The 19,010-nt window shown below is 36.9% G+C and overlaps 1 pseudogene; it reads left to right on the top strand.

The window, feature by feature from the left end:
* The first annotated feature begins 6,487 nt into the window (after positions 1-6,487).
* On the top strand, positions 6,488-7,418 carry LOC102024932 (annotated as a pseudogene).
* The last annotated feature ends 11,592 nt before the right edge of the window (positions 7,419-19,010 follow it).

Below are 19,010 nucleotides of genomic sequence, written 5' to 3'. Positions count from 1 at the left end.
ACTGAGAGAGAAATTAGGGAAACTACACCTTTCACAATACCATCCAAAAAATTGAAATATTTAGGAACCAATCTAACAAAGGCAGTAAAAGGGCTGTACAGTGAAAATTACAGTACTCTGAAAAAAGAGATCAAAGAGGATTTCAGAAAATGGGATGATATTCCTTGCTCATGGATAGGAAGAACCAACATTGTGAAAATGGCCATACTCCCAAAATTGTTATAGAGATTCAATGCAATATCAATCAAAATACCATTAGTATACCTCACAGATCTAGAGAAAACATTCCTAAAATTCATCTGGAACCAGAAGAGGTGTAGAATAGCAAAAGCAATCCTGGGCAACAAAGGAAAGGCAGGAAGTATCATAATCCCTGACTTGAAATTATACTACAAAGCTACTGTGATAAAATCAGCGTGGTATTGGCAGAAAAACAGACCTGAACATCAACAGAACAGACTGGAAGATGCAATCAGAACCAGAAATACACCCAGCCACCTAATATTTGACAAAGGGGCCAAATATGTTCACTAGGAGAAAGATAACTTCGTTAATAAGTGGTGTTGGAAAAACTGGCTTTCCACATGCTGAAGACTAAAACTAGACTCATGTGTATCACCATGCACCAAACTAAACTCAAAATGGATCAAAGATCTAACTATTCAAACAGAAACACTAGATCTACTGGAAGAGAAAGTAAGTAGAAATCTTGAAGACATAGGGGTAGGCAGAGAGTTCATGAACAAAAACCAAACTGCTGGGAAATACTTCAAAGAATCAACCACTGGGATCTCATCTTATTGAAAAGTTTTTACACTTCTAAAGAAATCACCAACAGGGTAAGAAGAAAACCCATGAATTGGGAAAAAAATTTTAGCCGACTCTCCATCAGATGAAGGACTTCTATCTGGAACATATAAAGAATTTAAAAAATCAGGTCCCCCAAATTCAAAGACCCAATCCGAAAATGGGCTTCTGAGATGAATACACACTTCTCAGATAAAGAAATACAAATAGCAAATACATGAAAAAATGCTCAACATCATTAGTCATTCAAGAAGTACAAATTAAAACAACCCTGAGATTCCATCTCAGCCCAGAAAGAATGACTATCATCAAGAAATCAACCAATAACAAATGCTGGTGAGGCCGCAGGGAAAAAGGAATCCTTCTCCACTGTTGGTGGGAGTGTAGACTGGTACAACCACTGCGGAAATCAGTCTGAAGATTCCTCAGTAAACTAGGATTGGAGGTCCCATTCAACTCAGCTATTTCCCTTTTGGGTATTTTTCCAGAAGAACAAATAACATCACACCACAGTGACATATTTGCACCCATGTTTATAGTAGCACAATTTGTATGAGCTAGATCATGGAAACAACCCAGATGTCCATCAACTGAGGAATGGATAAAAAATTTGTGGTATTTTTATATCATGGAGTACTACTCAGCTAAAGAGAGATAAACTTGCGACTTTTATAGGTAAGTGGATGCAACTAGAGACCAAACTTATAAGTGAAATAAATCAGACTAACATGTGTAACATCGTATTGTCTCCCTAGTGTTAGAACCTAAAAGAGTAAATAAAATCTGGAAGGTACAATAGATATTGTGAAAGGGAAAGAAACTGCTCAAAAGGAAAAAAATCACTGGGATGAAGGAAAAGAGAAAAGAAAGAAGGAAGGGAAAAAATATATATATATGTATACACATACACACACACACACATACAAGATAGCTAAGATAATTGTTCTACTAATTTCTATTGCTTTATTGAAAGGAATAGTTAATGTTTGTTTGATCAACCTTACATGCCTATATTTGTTTATCTGAGTAACCAACTTGAAGATAACAATATGTTATACACCATTGTTCATTTCCTGTCACCTTGTCTGAAATTCTGTGTTGCTTTTATTGTTTTTATGTTGCTTTGTTTATGTCTTTGTGTTTGTTAATTTGTTTTTATTCTTTTCTCTTTAAAATAAAAAAGTCATTTTCCTGTTTTTTTAAAGTTAGGTCATGTGTTTTCTTTCTACTGAGTTGTTTGACATCCATTTATATTTTGAATAATAACCCCTTGCCAGATATATGTTCTGTAAATATTTTCTTCCAGTCTGTAGGCAGTTGCTCCACTCTAATTGCTGTCCTTGCTGTGTGCAGAGACTGTTGGCTTGGTATAAGTTTATCCATCTATTTTTTACTTTTGTTCTTATACTTTCTTTGTAATAGCCAAAATAATCATTGGTCAGGTCAAAATTGTAGAGTTTTCCCCCTGTTTCTTCTCAATAGTTTTAAAATTCCTGGCCTTATGTTTAAATCTTTAATCCATTTTATATTGATGGGAGATAGTCTAATTACATTCTTTTGCAAATGGATATCCATTTACCCCAACACTTCATTGAGGAGACTGTCCTTCCCTTGTGTGTCCTCGGCACCTGTATAAAAAAAATGACAGTGAAATGTGGATAAAAGTCAGATGTATTGTTTCTGAGAGGCACCCGTTCTTAGTTCACCATTATATTCTTTAAGTTCAAACACCAGATACGCCCAGGTTAAAGGCTATACCAAAGCATATACCATAGTGAAATAAAGAATACACAGTAACAAAGCCATAGCTGTCTGAGTGGGCATGAAGCACGACAAGTGAACATTTTTGTTGGCCTTTAAAATTTGGGATCACTTGTCTTCAAAGTACAACTTGGCCTAAGTTGACCGATACATTCAACTTACCCTTATCTCCAATGACCTGTCTTCGACTCTGAGCTGCCTCCACTTCTCCTGTATACAACATAGTTTTTAAAGCAACAAGACAATTTTTGTGAGATCATTTTTATTTCTGGGACTCATAAAGGACCCCAAATAATTTTTCCTACTTTAAAGTCATTCTTTAAAGTCTTCTGGGAGCCAAAGCAATACCTTCTCTACCTGCATCCAACAAAGCTCACCAATCAACCACAGCCTTTGTTTCTCTTTTGGGTTTCTGAATATAGTAAGTAAATTATCCCTAGGGACAATGAGGGTGCAGAAAAAGAGAGGTGACAATGGCCTGAGAAGTGAGTGAGGAAGAGACTGTGGCATTGACTACTCTTCAAAGAAACTGGTTACAAAGCAGGAAGGAGAAGGCGTTGGTTGGGGAATTAAGCAGCCTGAATCTCATATTTTCTTATAGCTTCCCTCCAGCTGCATTAACTAATTAATAGAGGTAAGCCAAGTTTTGATTTCACTCTTTCTTATGTCTGTACTCAGCACGTTTATTTAGCAGAGTAAGTATTTTTCTGCCTCTCCCAAGATGACCCAAGCTAGTCTTAGGAAAGCCAGTTTCTTCTGGGGTAGGGAGGGTTACTAATGATGCCTACTTCATTTTTAAATAGAAAAACCTTGAGCAATAACAAATGTAAAAACCAGTAGAGAAGAGAGATAACGAGATTACAGGAAGAAGCTTATCTCTGTGACAGGAGGCAGATGCCTGAGCTGAGCACTGGAGAAGCAAAAGTAGTATAAAGAGTAAACGGCTCGTAACGGTAATAAAATTTTGAACTTATACCTAAGTACATGTGTGCATACACACACTCATATTCAGAATTGGAGAGCTGTCAGAAACTAGAAGAGAACTTTACACAGCCTCCTGATCCCTGCTTCTTAATTAGTAAAGGAATTTGTGAGCAGGAGCTTTCTGACTCCAGCGTCCTTAGCCAGACCTTTCCCAGTGATAGCCATGGCAGTAGCTACTCTCTCCTGGGGCCAGTGACCACTGCGGCTCTGGCTAAGCTACCTCTTCCATGAGTAGTGAACAACTGTGACTCTCTGGGGTTCTTTCTTGTCACTCGGCCCCAGAGTCCATCTGGCACAACATCCCAGGAGCCTGATGAAAGAAGAAGTACAAGTTGCAAAACTGTCCGGGAGTTCTCCTTGGGACCAAGCAAGTAAAGGGAAAAAAGAGGAGAAGAAGCTAAGCCACCTCTGAAGAGATGCCGAGTGGATAGCAGGACCCTGGATTTTAACCAGTCTGTCTGCACTGGTTTGAGGCCATATTACTGACTGGGAACAAAATCTCCGTTCCCTGGGAGCTATCTGGAGACGTCTCGTTTCCAGCTACTAGAACCAAGTCTCCTACTAGCAACAGTACTCTGTGGCAAGTAGCTTGGCTTGAAAGTCAGAAGATATATCAGATCGAGCCCAGCTCTTCTCAGGAAGGTTGGTGAGATCCACCCAGAGGCACATTGATATACTTACTTGGGATGGATATGTATAGATATTTAGTGTAAGTTCCTTATTTTACACAGGGGGAAACTGGACCCAGAAGAGGGAAATGTCTTCCTCAAAGCCAGATATTTCCACCTCCAGTCAATAATTGGATGAGCTGGGAGGCTAAAATATCTGCCCTTTGTCCATATGGAATCTTCCTGTTATGCCCCTTCAGATAAGAGATTCTGGACACACACACACAATAATGGATTTTTATTATAAAATACGTTACTGGTTGCATAGCCATATGAAGAGTAGGAGGGGAATTTCCTGGAGGATTAGAAATGAAAATGGTGGAGAATAAAGGTACATTTATTTCTTAGGCCATGGCATATTTAGTTTTACAAAAGGGTTTAGTAACAGAACCATTTTCTCACGTGTAGTCCTACCACCCAAACCAAGTGTGAGGAAATAGGTAAAGGGACAGAGAAGGTGGCAGGGGTCTGTGAGGTCCCAGACACATCTTCTACTTCCTTGCTATTTGGAGATTTAATGGTGATCCCTGGAGCACTATGACAGGCCCTGTAGGATGCCATTAAACATACCTTGAAAGCATTGTAATGGTAGTGTTCTGAGATCATAGGTCTGGGGAATTTCAAGGGGGCATTTGTCTAAACCCTGTATCCATGTGGAGTCAAATTACTGAAATGTCCAGTTGTGATGGGGAAGAGACCACAAAGCAATCTCCTCCTTAGGAGCTCAGCTTTCTTTGCCTCGAGAAGTTTCCCAGATTGGATTTCTGTGGAATTTTTTCTCTAGGGCCGAGGATGTAGCTCAGCAGCACAAGTGCCTGCCTGACAAGCCTAATGTCTTGAGTTCAATTCCTGGCACACACACACACAAAAAAAAAAATTTAAAAAATATTTTTTTTTCTCTAGCATTAATAAAGCAAGGTTGAGATTCCTGAAAGTCTCCTGGCCTCCTTTTTTAACATATGTGATTTACATGTTTTTATATTGCTCAAAATTGCATGTGGAAAAAATAACTTTACAACATCAGAGGAATTGTTTAAAAGAAAAAAGGTTCATTGGCCTATTATCTAACAGAGAAATCATTTCTGGTACATAAAATTCTGCATCAGTCTTTGTTCATACATATATAAATTTTATTTTTGCTCAGTGCATTAGTTGTTTATGTTTACAGAAGAACAAGTAAAAGCTTAAATCCTTTCTCCCAGATGATGCCCCTAGAACACGCCTGCAATGTTAGTGCTCATTCTACTTCAGTAGTAGTTAACACAGAGCGGTGAAGACCACCGGCTGAGTGTGAGAGCCAAGGAACACAAAGGTCTAGTTTAAGTGAACTCCCCACTACAGCAGCTGCACACGACCCCCGAGCCTCATGACTTTGCCCTAACATCAGTTCAGAACTACTGAGGGTGGTGCAGTAGGAAGTGTACAGTGCAAGACTTGAAGTGCTTGGTTCGAGGCCCAACCTTGACATTGCTGTGCTATGAGAACTTTAAAAAGCATAAATAAAGAGGCTGAAGCTCGTTATGAAAATGTTCTCACGTACTGTATTATGTTCTTACTATTCTGAGGAGAAATCACTCGCCAGAGGCCTTCCAGGGTCTAACCACAAAGGGTTTTCCAGGGGACTCCAGAACCTACTGATTTGTATGAAGCTGCTGCATTTACTAGAGCTGCTGAAGTAGGATGAAGGTATAGAAGTCACGATGAGACAATGCTCTTGGGTAGATAAAAAGGGAAAGTGAGGAGATTGTATTTGAGGAGACATTTCTTTGTCCTGAATTTCCTACTTAGTGAAAGGTCTTCATAATTCCTTTGTAGTCGCTGTGGCGCCGCCTATTGGAGACTAAGTGCCATGGCCAATATGGCACTGGCCCTTAGAGGCCATGTGCTAAGCCCCACCCTTCTTCCCGGAGTCAAATTACGACTTCCTACTCCTCTTTATGTAATATCCTGTTTCATTTTCCCACATTCCTGCCCAATGCTAGCCTACCACGTCAGCTAGCCCACCCCCTAAACCCCACCTCTAGCCTGACCGTATTTAACCATTGTCCACATGACCCGGCCCCCAGAAGATTCTCTTTCTCTGTCAATCTTCTCCGTGCCCTAAAGCAATAAACGTGTTTTATTGTTTTATTACTCTCTGCACTGCCGGCCGGACACCTTTTACTTAGGTCTTTAGGTGAGGGGGTATATTATCTGTGACCGAAATCAATGTCCTACCAAGTGGAGAACCATTTATTTCCATTGAGGGACAGAATCTCTAAGCAATCATGAAAAACGTCAGTCTTACTACTGAGTTTGTCCTGCCGGGACTTTCCGATGATCCTGAGATCCAGACCGTGCTCTTTGTGCTGTCCCTGGTGCTTTATCTCCTAACTCTGATGGGGAATCTGGTGATGATCCGGGTAATCACAGCTGATTCTCACCTCCACACGCCCATGTGCTTCTTCCTCGGACATCTGTCCCTCCTGGACCTCAGCCTCTCTTCAGTTACTGCGCCCAAGATGCTGCAAAATTTCCTTTCTCAAAAGAAAACCATTTCCGTGTGGGGCTGCATCACTCAGAGTTTCTTCTTCACTCTCTCTGGGGGGACAGCAGCCTGCCTGCTCTCTGCCATGGCCTAGGATCGCTGTGCTGCCATCTGCCACCCTCTGGTCTACACTCTCACCATGAACAGAACTCTCTGCACTGTGACTGTGAGCATAGCTTGGGCAATAGGATTTCTGATTTCCGTGGTAAACTGTCTCTTCGTCCACAAGTTACACTTCTGTAGTTCCAGTGTCATCTCCCACTTCAGCTGTGAGCTGTCTCCGCTCTTCCCTCTGTCCTGCACTGATCCCATCGTCAGTGAGATTCTTTTAGCTGTGTCGTGTGCATTTTGGGGGCTACTGACACTTCCCCTAATCCTCTTCTCTTACTCCAGAATTATTTCTGCTGTACTGAACATCCACTCCTCTGAGGGCCAAGGCAAAGCCTTTTCCACATGTGCTCCTCTCACCTCGCTGTCATTCTCTTGTTCTGTGGGATAACCTTTTTCAGGTACTTGGCCCTACATCAAGCTCAGTGTTGGAGCGAATGGTTTCCATCTAGTACCGTGTGATCACATCCTTGCTAAACCCACTCATCTACAGTATGAAGAACCAGGAAGTGAAGACAACATTACCAAGGAGGCTTAGGCAACAGACATGTGCCTTAGGGTGAGCAAAAGCTGTGTGATTTTGCTTAGGAAGTAGAGAAATCATCCCTAAAGAAGAAAGGTTTCTGATCTTAGGAATATTGGGTTTCATTTATATTCTAGTATCTGACCTTCGAAGTAAACAGATTTCTACCAACATTCAGGCCTGAGAAGAGTTTGACGTAGGAGCTCTCTCAACTCTCTTTACAAAATAATCTGAGAGAGTTATCTTGGCTCTGGCTGAGGAAATCTCAGGGCTAAGACAGACAAACTTTGGAAAAAAACAGACCCTTTGAACAATAGTTAATTTTTTAATGGGGATTTTCACAAAGGTATACAATAAAGGAGTCTACAAAAAAAGAGGGAAAAAGATGCAGTTCGTACTTCAGGATGGAGACATTCAGAGCCATCTACTCATAGGACAGGTTACACTCGCTGGCATGAAATGGCCAGTGTGCCTGCACTGAAGGATGAAGAAGTAGAAAAGAAAAATTAATAAGTTATCAATAGGAAATCATCATAACAAGCTTATGGTATTTTTCCTAATCTCTCCCACTGGGATTTTCTCCCTAAGATGAATGTAAACATTAAGTACAGCATACAAGTATTAATAAATTTTTTAATTAAAAAAGGCATGTGATCTAGGTACACCATATATCAGGATAAGGAGTAGGGAGCATAGACATTAATAACTGTAGAAGCTAAACTGAAAGACCAGGCACATTATTGCATCTACTAATTTTTTTTGTACTAGGAATTGAACTCAGGACCTTGCGCTTCCCAGGCAGGCACTTATGCCACTGAGCTATATCTCCGGCCCTGCACTTACTAATTAATACATATCAATGTAGAATAATAACCTATTGAGAAACATTGAATAAGACCTAACAAAATGAAGAGCAATACATTGTGGATGGATTGGTAAATTGATTATTGTAAAGATTAATTGTTCTTTTCCTAAATTGATTTATATATTGAATGCAATTTATATCACAATTCTAGAATATTTTTTCTGAATTTGAAAAGCCATTTTGAAAATTTGTAGACAAGCAAATGAGCCCAAAACATGCCAAGGTCCTCTTGAAGAATAAGATGGGAGTTCTTGTATGCCAGGTTTTATTAAGACTAAGTACTATGTAAAAATATGTACACTATTCCAGCGGGGAGTAGTGGCACATGCTTTTAATCCTCAGGAGGCTGAGGCCGGGGGATTACTGCAAGTTTGAGGTCACCCAAGGCTACATAGTGAGTTCAAGGCCAGCCTGGAATACATAATGAGATCCTGCATCAAAATTCAACCACAGAAAAAAACAACAAACACAGTCCAATGGGAAAAGATGAGAACTGTAAAGTAGACCTCAAGTAGATAAATGGACACTTGAATACGACTGAAGTTGCAAAGCAAATCAATAAGTGCATAGTGGCCTTCCAATAAATAGTACTGGGATTATTAGCTGTTTGTGTAAAAAAATTAATGTGATTCTACCCTTAGCCAACATATGCTAAAGTTGATTCTAGGTAGACTGAAGTACTACAATGTGAAAGGTAAACTTTAAGTACTTTATAAAATAGTATAAACAATGCATTCATGTAAGGAAGAATATTTTTCACAATAGATTCTTACTATACTATTTTGTTTAATTTTAATCGACTAATAATTGCATATATGTACAGGGTACAATGTGATGTTTTGTTTTGAGCTATGTCTACACTGTAGAAAGGGTCTAGAAGCCAATTAATATATCTTACCAATTTTTTGCAGTAAGAACATCAAGTATATAACAATTTTGAAATATGTGATATATTATTATTAAGTGTGGTCACCTGAAGTGCAACAGATCACAAACTATGACTTGGGACTCACTGACTAACATCTTCCCCATTCTCCCCAGCCTCTGCTAACTATCTCTCTACTCTCTGTATCAGTGAGATTCATTTTTTTAAAAAAAAAATTCAATATATGTGAGAAATCATATGGTATTTGTCTCTGTGCCAGCTTGTTTTATTTAGCATAAAGACCTTTAATGTCATCCTTATTGCTGCAAATGGAAGAATATCCTGCTTTGAAAAGCTGATTTACATTCTATTTTATAGGTATGTACCCCACATTGTAAAAATGCATTTCTTTGATGAGCACATTGATTTTTCCCCATGTACTGGCTTATTGTAAATAATGCTGTGAGGAACATGGGAGTACAGGCATGTCTTCAACAGAGCTTCATTTCCTTTGCATGTGTGGGCAGAAACGGGGTTGCTAGATCATACAGCAATTCTATTTTTAACTTTTTGAAGAAGTTCCTTGTTTTTCAGAGTGGTGGCACTGATGTTTGAAGTGGTTGGATCAAAAAGTATAGTGAATGTTTATTTTTTAAAATGTATCAGAGTAAAAGACACACTGCCATTAATCTTCTTCAAAAGACTCCCCTGGTTTCAAACACACTTATCCCATCATTCTTGGCACTTTCTGAGGCATCTCTGGAAGACTTCGTTCATGTCTTCAGTTGCATTGTTGTGGCTGCCTTGGGGTCCTGAATTGACGCAAGTTGTTTACTTTTCATAATCATTTTTCATTTTTACTTTTGGGAAGAGCAGAAGATCAGGTGAATAAGGTGGATGTGGACACACTGTAGTGTTTGTAGAAGCCACTTTTTGTAGCATGGCAGCAGCATTGACTGTATTTTTGGTCACACCGCCCAAAGACACACATCAAAGAGGCCTTCTAGAACTGCTTCAGAAAGTGGCAAGATCAGTGCGATCATTCTACCTGAAGTGAAAGGGACTTATTTTGAGGGGGAAATGGGGATGTACGGTAACATTTTTAAGATTAACACACACTATGGTTTTTGATCAGCTCTTATACAGTACCACCAGCAGTATACCGTGTACATTTTTCTCTATATTGTCATCAACACTTGTTGTCCTGTGCGTTTTTGATAATGCAGGCATGAAGTGATAGATCACTGTGGTTTTAATTTGCATTTCCTTGATGATTAAAAATGTTGAACATTTTCTCATATATCTGTTGGTCATTTATATGTCTTCTTTTGAAAAATATCAGTTCAAATCCTTCATCCACTTAAAAAATCAAGTTTTTTTGTTTTCTTGCTACTGAGTTGCCTGAGTTTCTGATATATTTTGGATTAGTCCCTTATCAACCCTTGATGGTTTGCCAATATTTCCTCCCAATCTACAAGCTGTGGTTGTTCTGTTGTTTGTTTCCTGTGCAGTTTTTTCCTTTGATGCAACCTCATTTGTCCTTTTTTGGCTTTTGTTGCTTGTGCTTTTGGAGCCCCAATTAAGAATTCGTGGCCTAAGCCAGTATCCTAGAGTCTTTCTCCTGTACTTCTTTTAAAGCTATGCATTTTCAGGTTCTATGTCTAACTATTTATCCATTTTACATTCAGTTTTTGTATATGTTGTGAGATAAGGATTCAGTTTCATTCTGTATGTGGATGTCCAGTTTTCTCAGAATCATTTATTGGAAAGACATCATATGTTACATGTTCTTAGGACCTTTATCAAAATCAGTTAACCTGGGCCGAGGATGTGACTCAGTGATAGGGAACTTGCATGCAGAAGGGTTTGAATCTCAACATCACAGTCCCAACAAAAATATATTTACCATAAATACTTGGGTTTATTTCTGAACTTCTTATCCTGTTCCAACAGTCAGTGTGTCTGTGTTCTTTTTTTTTTTTTTTACAACTACCATGTTGTTTTGATTATACTGCTTTTATAATATGTTTTAAAATCAAGAAGTGTGATGATTCTAGCTCTGCTCTTTATGCTCAAGATTTTATTCAGTATTTGAAGGTTTTTTTCTGGCTCCCTATAAACCCTAGAATTACTTTTTTCTATTTTTGTGAAAAAGTTACATTAGAATTTTGATACAGATTGCATTGAATTGATAGATTGCTTTGGATGGTATTTACATTTTAACAATTTTTCCAATCCACGAGCACATGAAATACATTTCCATTTATATGCTGTCTCCTCCAATTTATTTTGTCAGTGTTTTTTATATTTTTCAGCTTTTAAATCTTTTACTTCCTCAGTTACATTTACCCCTATTTTATTTTTATGCTATTGTAGCAGATATTACCTTCTTAGTTTCTTTTTTGGAGAGTTAGTTGTCGCTACATAGAATGCACACTTTGTAATCTGAAAATGAATTTTCAATTCTAAGAAATCTAGTGGAGTCTTTAAGGGTTTTCTCTACATAAGATCATGTCCTCAGCAAACAGAGATAATTTCATTTCTTCCTTTCCTATATGGATGTGTTCTATTTATTTTTCTTTGCTAATTACTCTGCCATGACATCTAGTACCATGGTAGGTAGAAATAGTGACAATGAGTATAATTGTCTTACAGGAAAAGCTCTTAACATTTTATTGTTGAGTATGATGTTAGCTGTGGGATTCTGTGGGTATCTGTGGGATATTTGGTCTTTGTTTGGTTGAGGTACATTTATTCTGTACCTTTGTCTTTCTCATGAATAGATGTTTATGTTTCCCAGATCTCTTTCGCATCTATTGAGTTAATCATATCATGTGATCTCATCCTCCATTTTGTTTATATGGTATATCACATTTATTGATTTATATATGTTGAACCAACCTTGCACCCCTGGGATAAATTTCTCCAGATCATGATAATCTTTTTTTGTTCAGTGCAATGATTGAATCCAAGGTCTTCACACAGAGCAACATTCCTAGCCCTTCTTTTGTTTTTTGAGACAGGGTCTCACTAAATTGCTAAATTGCCCATTGGGCAATTCTTCTGCTTCAGACTGCAGAGTTGGCAAAATGAGCATTATGTAATAAAGCCAATTCAGCCCAGAACACCCCTTCTATATATTTATCCTAGAGAATCTCATACTCCTTGTGCCCAAATAACTGGACAACTAACAGTATGATAACCAAGACCAAGAAATAACTCATGATCATGAACAACAGAAATGGAAAGATAAATTTTGACCTATCCACACTGTGGAGTAACATCCCAATTAAAATAAAGTATAACCACAATAAATAGTATGGTTGAATGACAGATATAATATTGAATAAAATTATATGTAACACTTTATATATAAAAGTTTATAAAAGGAAACCAGACTGAATTATTTAGGGGTACATGTCAAAACCATAGAGAAAGAAGAAAAATGATAATAATGTTATGGCAGCCTGGGTTATCATTAAGCAGGAAAGGGCCATTTGTATTACAAAAGAATGGTACATTGACACTTTCCTATTGTTGGAAATGTATTATTTTAATACTTATTTTTTGCTTATATTGTGGATATATATATATGTGGTGCATAATTATTTGTTAAATTGTGTGCATGCATATATATATATCATGTAATTTTTCCATATGTATATATTCAATTTTCAATACTGTAGACATCAAACTATAGTTTGAAATAATGAAGTAGTTTCTATGAAAATCAGAAGTTCAACAGAGGTATCTATTTTCTCCACTATTTCCTAACATTATTTTTAGTTTCTAACTATTAACACAAGAAGACTCAATAATAAGAAAAAATATTACTTACTTTTAGTCATATGGTATAATAGTATTCCCCTTACTCTTCTATTATCTTGTTTTGAAATTTTATTTTATTTTCTCTTTAAAATAAAAAAATAGAATTCCTCTACAACTTTACAGGATTCAAGGAAGAAAATTATGAAACTTAATGAGAGATTAAATTGGCAAAGTACAAAACAAATTTAACTGGTATTGGGAAAAATTATGAACAAGAAGATCATAATAGTAATGAACTTAACAAAAAAGGTGTGGACTTTATATGAATAAAACTGTACTAAGTGACATAAAATAAGATCAGAACAAGAGCAGAGATACATCATGTAGCCAGCCTAAGCAAAACAACAATAATAATTATGTTAGAATCAGTTTAAAGAACACTAAGAATCTATAAAGTCAAAGAGAAAACTGAAGATTCAGGCTTTGAGAAGCCAAGAACCAGAGCAGTTGTGAAAATCTAGGTCATGAAAAATCTAGTGACTTTATTCTCCCTCCCAGCTTCAAGGGTTAATTCTACATTGATCTGATTTTTGTCAGCAATCATTTTGATTTTCTATTTTTCTCATCCTGTCTTGATGGTCACTGTTTCTAGTGATCTTCTCTGATGCCTCCTTAGGTCCTTCAGTGGTCAAGTGTTCAACTTATGATGCCTGTGTATCCCTTTAGCTGCTACAAAAGGCAAGTATTTTATATTTTGCTAGAAATATTTTTAGGTGAGCCAAAGAAAAGTAAGCTTAAGTGGTTGTGGTTGTGGTTGTAATCTATTCTACCGTAAACCATTGCCTTGCTACGCTTTTGTTAAACAGAGAAAATGAGATCTGGATGCCTGAGATCTTAAGACTAAGACCCTTGAAGCTCTGTAAGGGTTCTAAGGCTCCAACATGTGCAGTGTCTGAGTTGAGCTGAGCAGTTAAATGGTCTAGCATCACGTTTACTGATTCCACTGTATAATCACCTGAAGAATCTAACATGTATTACACCACTGTGGGAGAGGGAGAAGTACAGTGTAAGGATTTCCGACAGTATGGACCAGTTCTAATAAGAAGAATTTGAGTCTTGCAATTAGTGTGAGACAGGAATTAATAAGAGACTGGTGACTTTGGGAAGATTATTTAACATGTGTTATCCAGTATTCTTGCTAAATGAGTTTAGCAAGGGATAATTATAGTCTCACAATAGTTCTATGTTTAAGGTCTACTTTACAGATAAAAAGTCTGAGACACAGGGAGCATGTTTAACAACATTTCCTATAGAGCAGAATGAAGACTATCCAAACACAGATATTTTTATCTCAACACTTGTGTTTATTTTTTATCACATTTTCATCCACATTATCTATTTAAAGCATTGCTTACCTCAAGATATTGCATGTGTAAAAATCTGAATAATCATTTTATTTTTAAAATGCTGTTCATATTATTGGTTTGATATTATAAAAATTAGAGCTTGGGGTGGCTAGGACCAAAACAAAAAATGCAAGAAACTGCACTTTCAGATAATAGCTATGCTATTTCCCATATATTTACTTAAAGAAAAAATATACTTTAAAATAGAGACAACGATAATGCAGTAAAATATATTTAAAATTCATACTCCATACTTACTTTTTATTCCAATTTAAAGTATTTATATTATTCAATAGTCAAGGTCCATTGTGTTAGACAGAATGGGGAATAAGAAGTAAGATGATTGATAGATGTCTTAGAAAGATAGGCACTTGAAGAAATTTTATTCAACATTCAATGTCTTCTGCCCCCATAAAACTATTGAGTATTCAATACTCACTACTTGGTTTCTGAGATAAAAGTTTGAATATTTGGCAACTATGTATGTGACAGAGGGTTAATATCCAGAATATGTAAAGAATTTAAGAAAAATTAACAATAAAAGTAAGTAATCGAATTAAAAATGAACAAATGATCTGAAAAGAAAATTTTCAAAGGAAAGAATACAAATTGACAATAAATGTATTAAATGATCAATATAGTTATCCATCAGGGATATGCAAATCAAAACTTTAATAAGAAACTATCTCACTCTGATTAGCATGGCTATTATAAAAAAAAGGAAAATAAACACTTAAACACTGTTAGAGGGGAGGTAAGTTAGTATAGAGACTGTGGAAAGCAGAGTTTAGGTTCCTCAAAAGGCTAAAATGAGAACTACCATATGATCCAGCTATCCCATTCCTGGGCATACGTCCAAAGGAAATGAAATTAGAACACAAAAGAGATACCTACAGGTCCATGTTTATGGCAGCACCATTCAAAGTAGTTAAGAGAAGGAATCAGCCTAAATGCCCATCAACAGATGAATGAATACAGAAAATACAGTATATATATACTGAAAATGTAATGTATCTATACTCAATATTATTCATCCATAAAGAAAACTTAGACTTCTGGGAAGATGACAGAGTGGTGAGCAGCAGAGAAATAGTCTCTCTGAAATTTGGTGTCCAAACACTGGAATACAGCAATGTGAAGAAGAGAAGAAGGAGGGAAGTGGGTCCTCCGTACCCAGCAGGGATCTGAAGCAATAATTAAAGTCCATGGGAGCAGCAAAGAGAGAAACTTTAGTGAAGAAGGAGGAGGCAGGCAGTGCTTTCTCCCTGAGCCTGAACCCACTGTGAAGGAGGGGTGGCTTGAAACTGCAGACACAGCGACTGTTGGTGACATCAGAGGCAGGTGACCCAGAAGCCTCTGTGCAACCTCCAACCCAGATTAACGTCCTGTGAAAAACAATCTTTCAAAATTGATGGAGAAATAAGATACTTCCACAACAAAGAACACCTGAGCAAATTCATAACCAACAAACCAGCGCTCCAAAATGTCATGAAGGACATTCTAGAAGAGACAACGAAGACCACAATTCTATGAACACCAACAGAAAGAAGCAGCAAACAAACAGAGGGAACACAACGGAAGCCAAGAAAAAGCATGACAAGGATAAGTCAATACATATCAATTATAACCATCAATGTTAATGGTCTTAATTTACCACTCAAAAGACACAGACCAGGGAGGATGGATCAAGAAGTGATAGACAGAAATTCAAGGGATGCAAAACAATATTCATGTGACAGGAATCCCCCCAAAAAAGCAAGGATAGCTATTCTATTTGCAGACAAAGTGGATTTCAAGCCAGGACTAATTAAGAGAGATGAAAAATGTCACTACATTCTTGTGAAGGTAACAATACAGGAGGAAGAGAAAACAATCATAAATATATATGCATATATGCACCAAATACCATTGCATTCAACTATACAAAACAAATATTAAGGGACATAAAAATTTAAAAAGCATTAATAAAGCAGTAATAGGGGATCTCAATACCCTACTGTAACAAATAGACAAATCAACTAGACGAACATTCAACAAAGAAATATCAGAACTAAACCAAACCTGTGAACAAATGGACTTAGTAGATGTCAACAGAGAGTTCCACCCCACAAATCAGAATACACATTCTTCTCAGCTCCACACAGGACAGTCTCCAAAATAGACCACATCCTAGCCCATAGAACATCTTAAGTAAATGCAAAGTAATTGAAATTATTTCATGCATATTATCAGACCACAATGAAATAAAATTGGAAATAAATGTAAAAAAAACTATAAAAACCTTATAAACAAATGGAAATTAAATAGCACCCTCCTCAGCAATAGATGAAATTAAAGAAAAAATTAGACAGTTTCTACAATTAAATGAAAATGCCAGTACAACATAGAAGAACTTATGGAACATAATGAAAGCAGTCTTAGGATGGAAATTTATAGTGGTGAATACTCATATCAGGAAAACAAAGCAAGCTCAAGTAAACAACTTCACATTGAACTTCAGACTTCCAGAAAAAGGAGAGCAGGCCAAAACTGAAACTCATACAAGGGAGGATATTTTCAAGATCAGAGCAGAAATTAATGCAATAGCAACTAAGAAAGCAATACAAAGAATAAATGAATCAAAGACTTGTTTCTTTGAAAGAGTTAATAAAATTGACAAATGCTTAGCCAATCTTACCCCAAAAAGGGAAAGAAAAGTTTCAAATCCATGCAATCAGAAATGAAAAAGGGGGAAATTAGAATGAATCATAAGAAATCCAGAAGATCATTTACAGCTACTTCAACAAATTGTATTCTAACAAGATGGAAAATACAGAAGAAATGGACAGATTCCTAGATAAATATGAGTTACCAAAGCTAAATCAAGAAGATATGAAAATTCTAAATAAACCAAAGTCAGTCAGTGAAATTGAAAATGTAATTAAAAACCTATCAACAAAGAAAAGCCCAGGCTCTGACAGACTCACTGCTGAATTCTACAAGAAATTTAGAAAAGACCAAATACTGCAACTTCTCAAACTCTTAAATGAAATTGAAAGGGAAGCAATAGTCCCAAAATCATTCCTGGAAGCAAGCATTGCCCTGATATAAAAACCAGAGAAGGACCTAACTAAGAAAGAAAAAAGTCAAGCCATTCTATCTAATGAACATAGATGCAAAAATCCTCAATAAGACACTGGGAAACAGAATGCAGCAAATCATCAAGAAGATTGTAAACCATGACCAAGTAGGATTCATCCCAGAGATGCAGGGATGGTTCAACATTTGTAAATCAATAAACATAACACACTATATTAACAGAACCAAGAGGAAAAGCAATATGATTATCTCAATATATGCAGAAAAAGTATTCAACAAAGTCCAACACTCATCCATGATAAAAATCCTACAGAAAATTAGAAAAGATGGTCTTTACCTAAATCTGATAAAAGCCATCTTTGCCAAACCCTCAGCCAACATCATACTAAAAGGACTAAAACTGAAAGCTTTCACTCTAAAATGAGGAGTAACACAAAGTTGTCCACTATCACCACTCTTATTCAATATAGTTCTACAAACATTATCCAGAGCAATTAGATAAGTGAAATGAATAAGGATAGGAAAAGAAGAGTCAAATTATCATTATTTGCAGATGACACGATACTCTACACAGAAGGTTCCAAAAACTCCACAGAAAGACTTATAGATTTACTAATCAAATTCAGTTAGCAGAGCTGGATATAGAGTCAACACTAAACTCAACAGCATTCCTGTACACGAATCACAAACTCGCTCAGAGTGGAATTAGGGAAACAATACTTTTCACAATAGCATCCAAAAAAGTGAAATACCTAGGGATCAATCTAACCAAGGAAGTAAAAGACTTCTACATGGAAAACTGCAGTACTCTGGAAAAGGAGATTAAAGAGGATATAAGAAAATGAAGAGATATCCCTTACTCTTGGAGAGGAAGAACCAATATAGTGAAAATGGCCAGACTTCCAAAATTGCTACACAGATTTAATGCAATCCCAATCAAAATCCCAACAGCATATCTCACAGAATTAGAGAAAACAATCCTAAAATTCATTTGGAAACAGAAGAGACCTACAGAAGCAAAACCAATTCTGGACAACAAAGGCAAGGCAGGGGGCATCACATCCCCGACTTGAAATTATACTACAAAGCTGCTGTGATAAAACAGCATGGTACTGGCAAAAGAAAAAGAGACATGAGGCTCAATGGAACAGATTAGAAGATGCAGGAGCAACTTCCAGACACACTCAACCACCTTATCTTTGACAAAGGGGCCAAACATGTTCAATGGAAAGAGGATAGCCTCTTTAATAAATGGTGCTCAAAAAACTGGCTTTCCACACACTGAAGACTAAAACTAGATCCATGTCTATCACCATTATGTCTATCCACACAAGTATGAAAATATCACCGTGAATATATACAATTAATATATGTTGACTATTTTTAAAAAGATTTTAACCTAAGCAAGAAAGTTTGAATAAGAATTAGACAGACACTTTCTCCAATACTTTGCCATCTGAATTTGTTTTCTAGGGCTGGTACCACACTGTGATGGCTTAAACAATAGAAATTCATTGTCTTACAGTTCTGAGAGTTGCCAAGTCCAAAATCAAAGTAGCAGCAGACTTGGTTCCTGAAGGCTGTGCGTTTATGCCATCCATTTCTCTGCGTTTCTGGTAGTCTTGGGTTTTCCTTGGCTTACGTCCTCCA

The sequence above is a fragment of the Chinchilla lanigera genome, unplaced genomic scaffold (assembly GCF_000276665.1).
Source record: "Chinchilla lanigera isolate Chin_1 unplaced genomic scaffold, ChiLan1.0 scaffold00099, whole genome shotgun sequence".
NCBI lineage: Eukaryota > Metazoa > Chordata > Mammalia > Rodentia > Chinchillidae > Chinchilla > Chinchilla lanigera.
The sequence above is the reverse complement of the archived record's forward strand: the minus strand, read 5'-3'. Positions and strand labels throughout refer to the sequence as shown.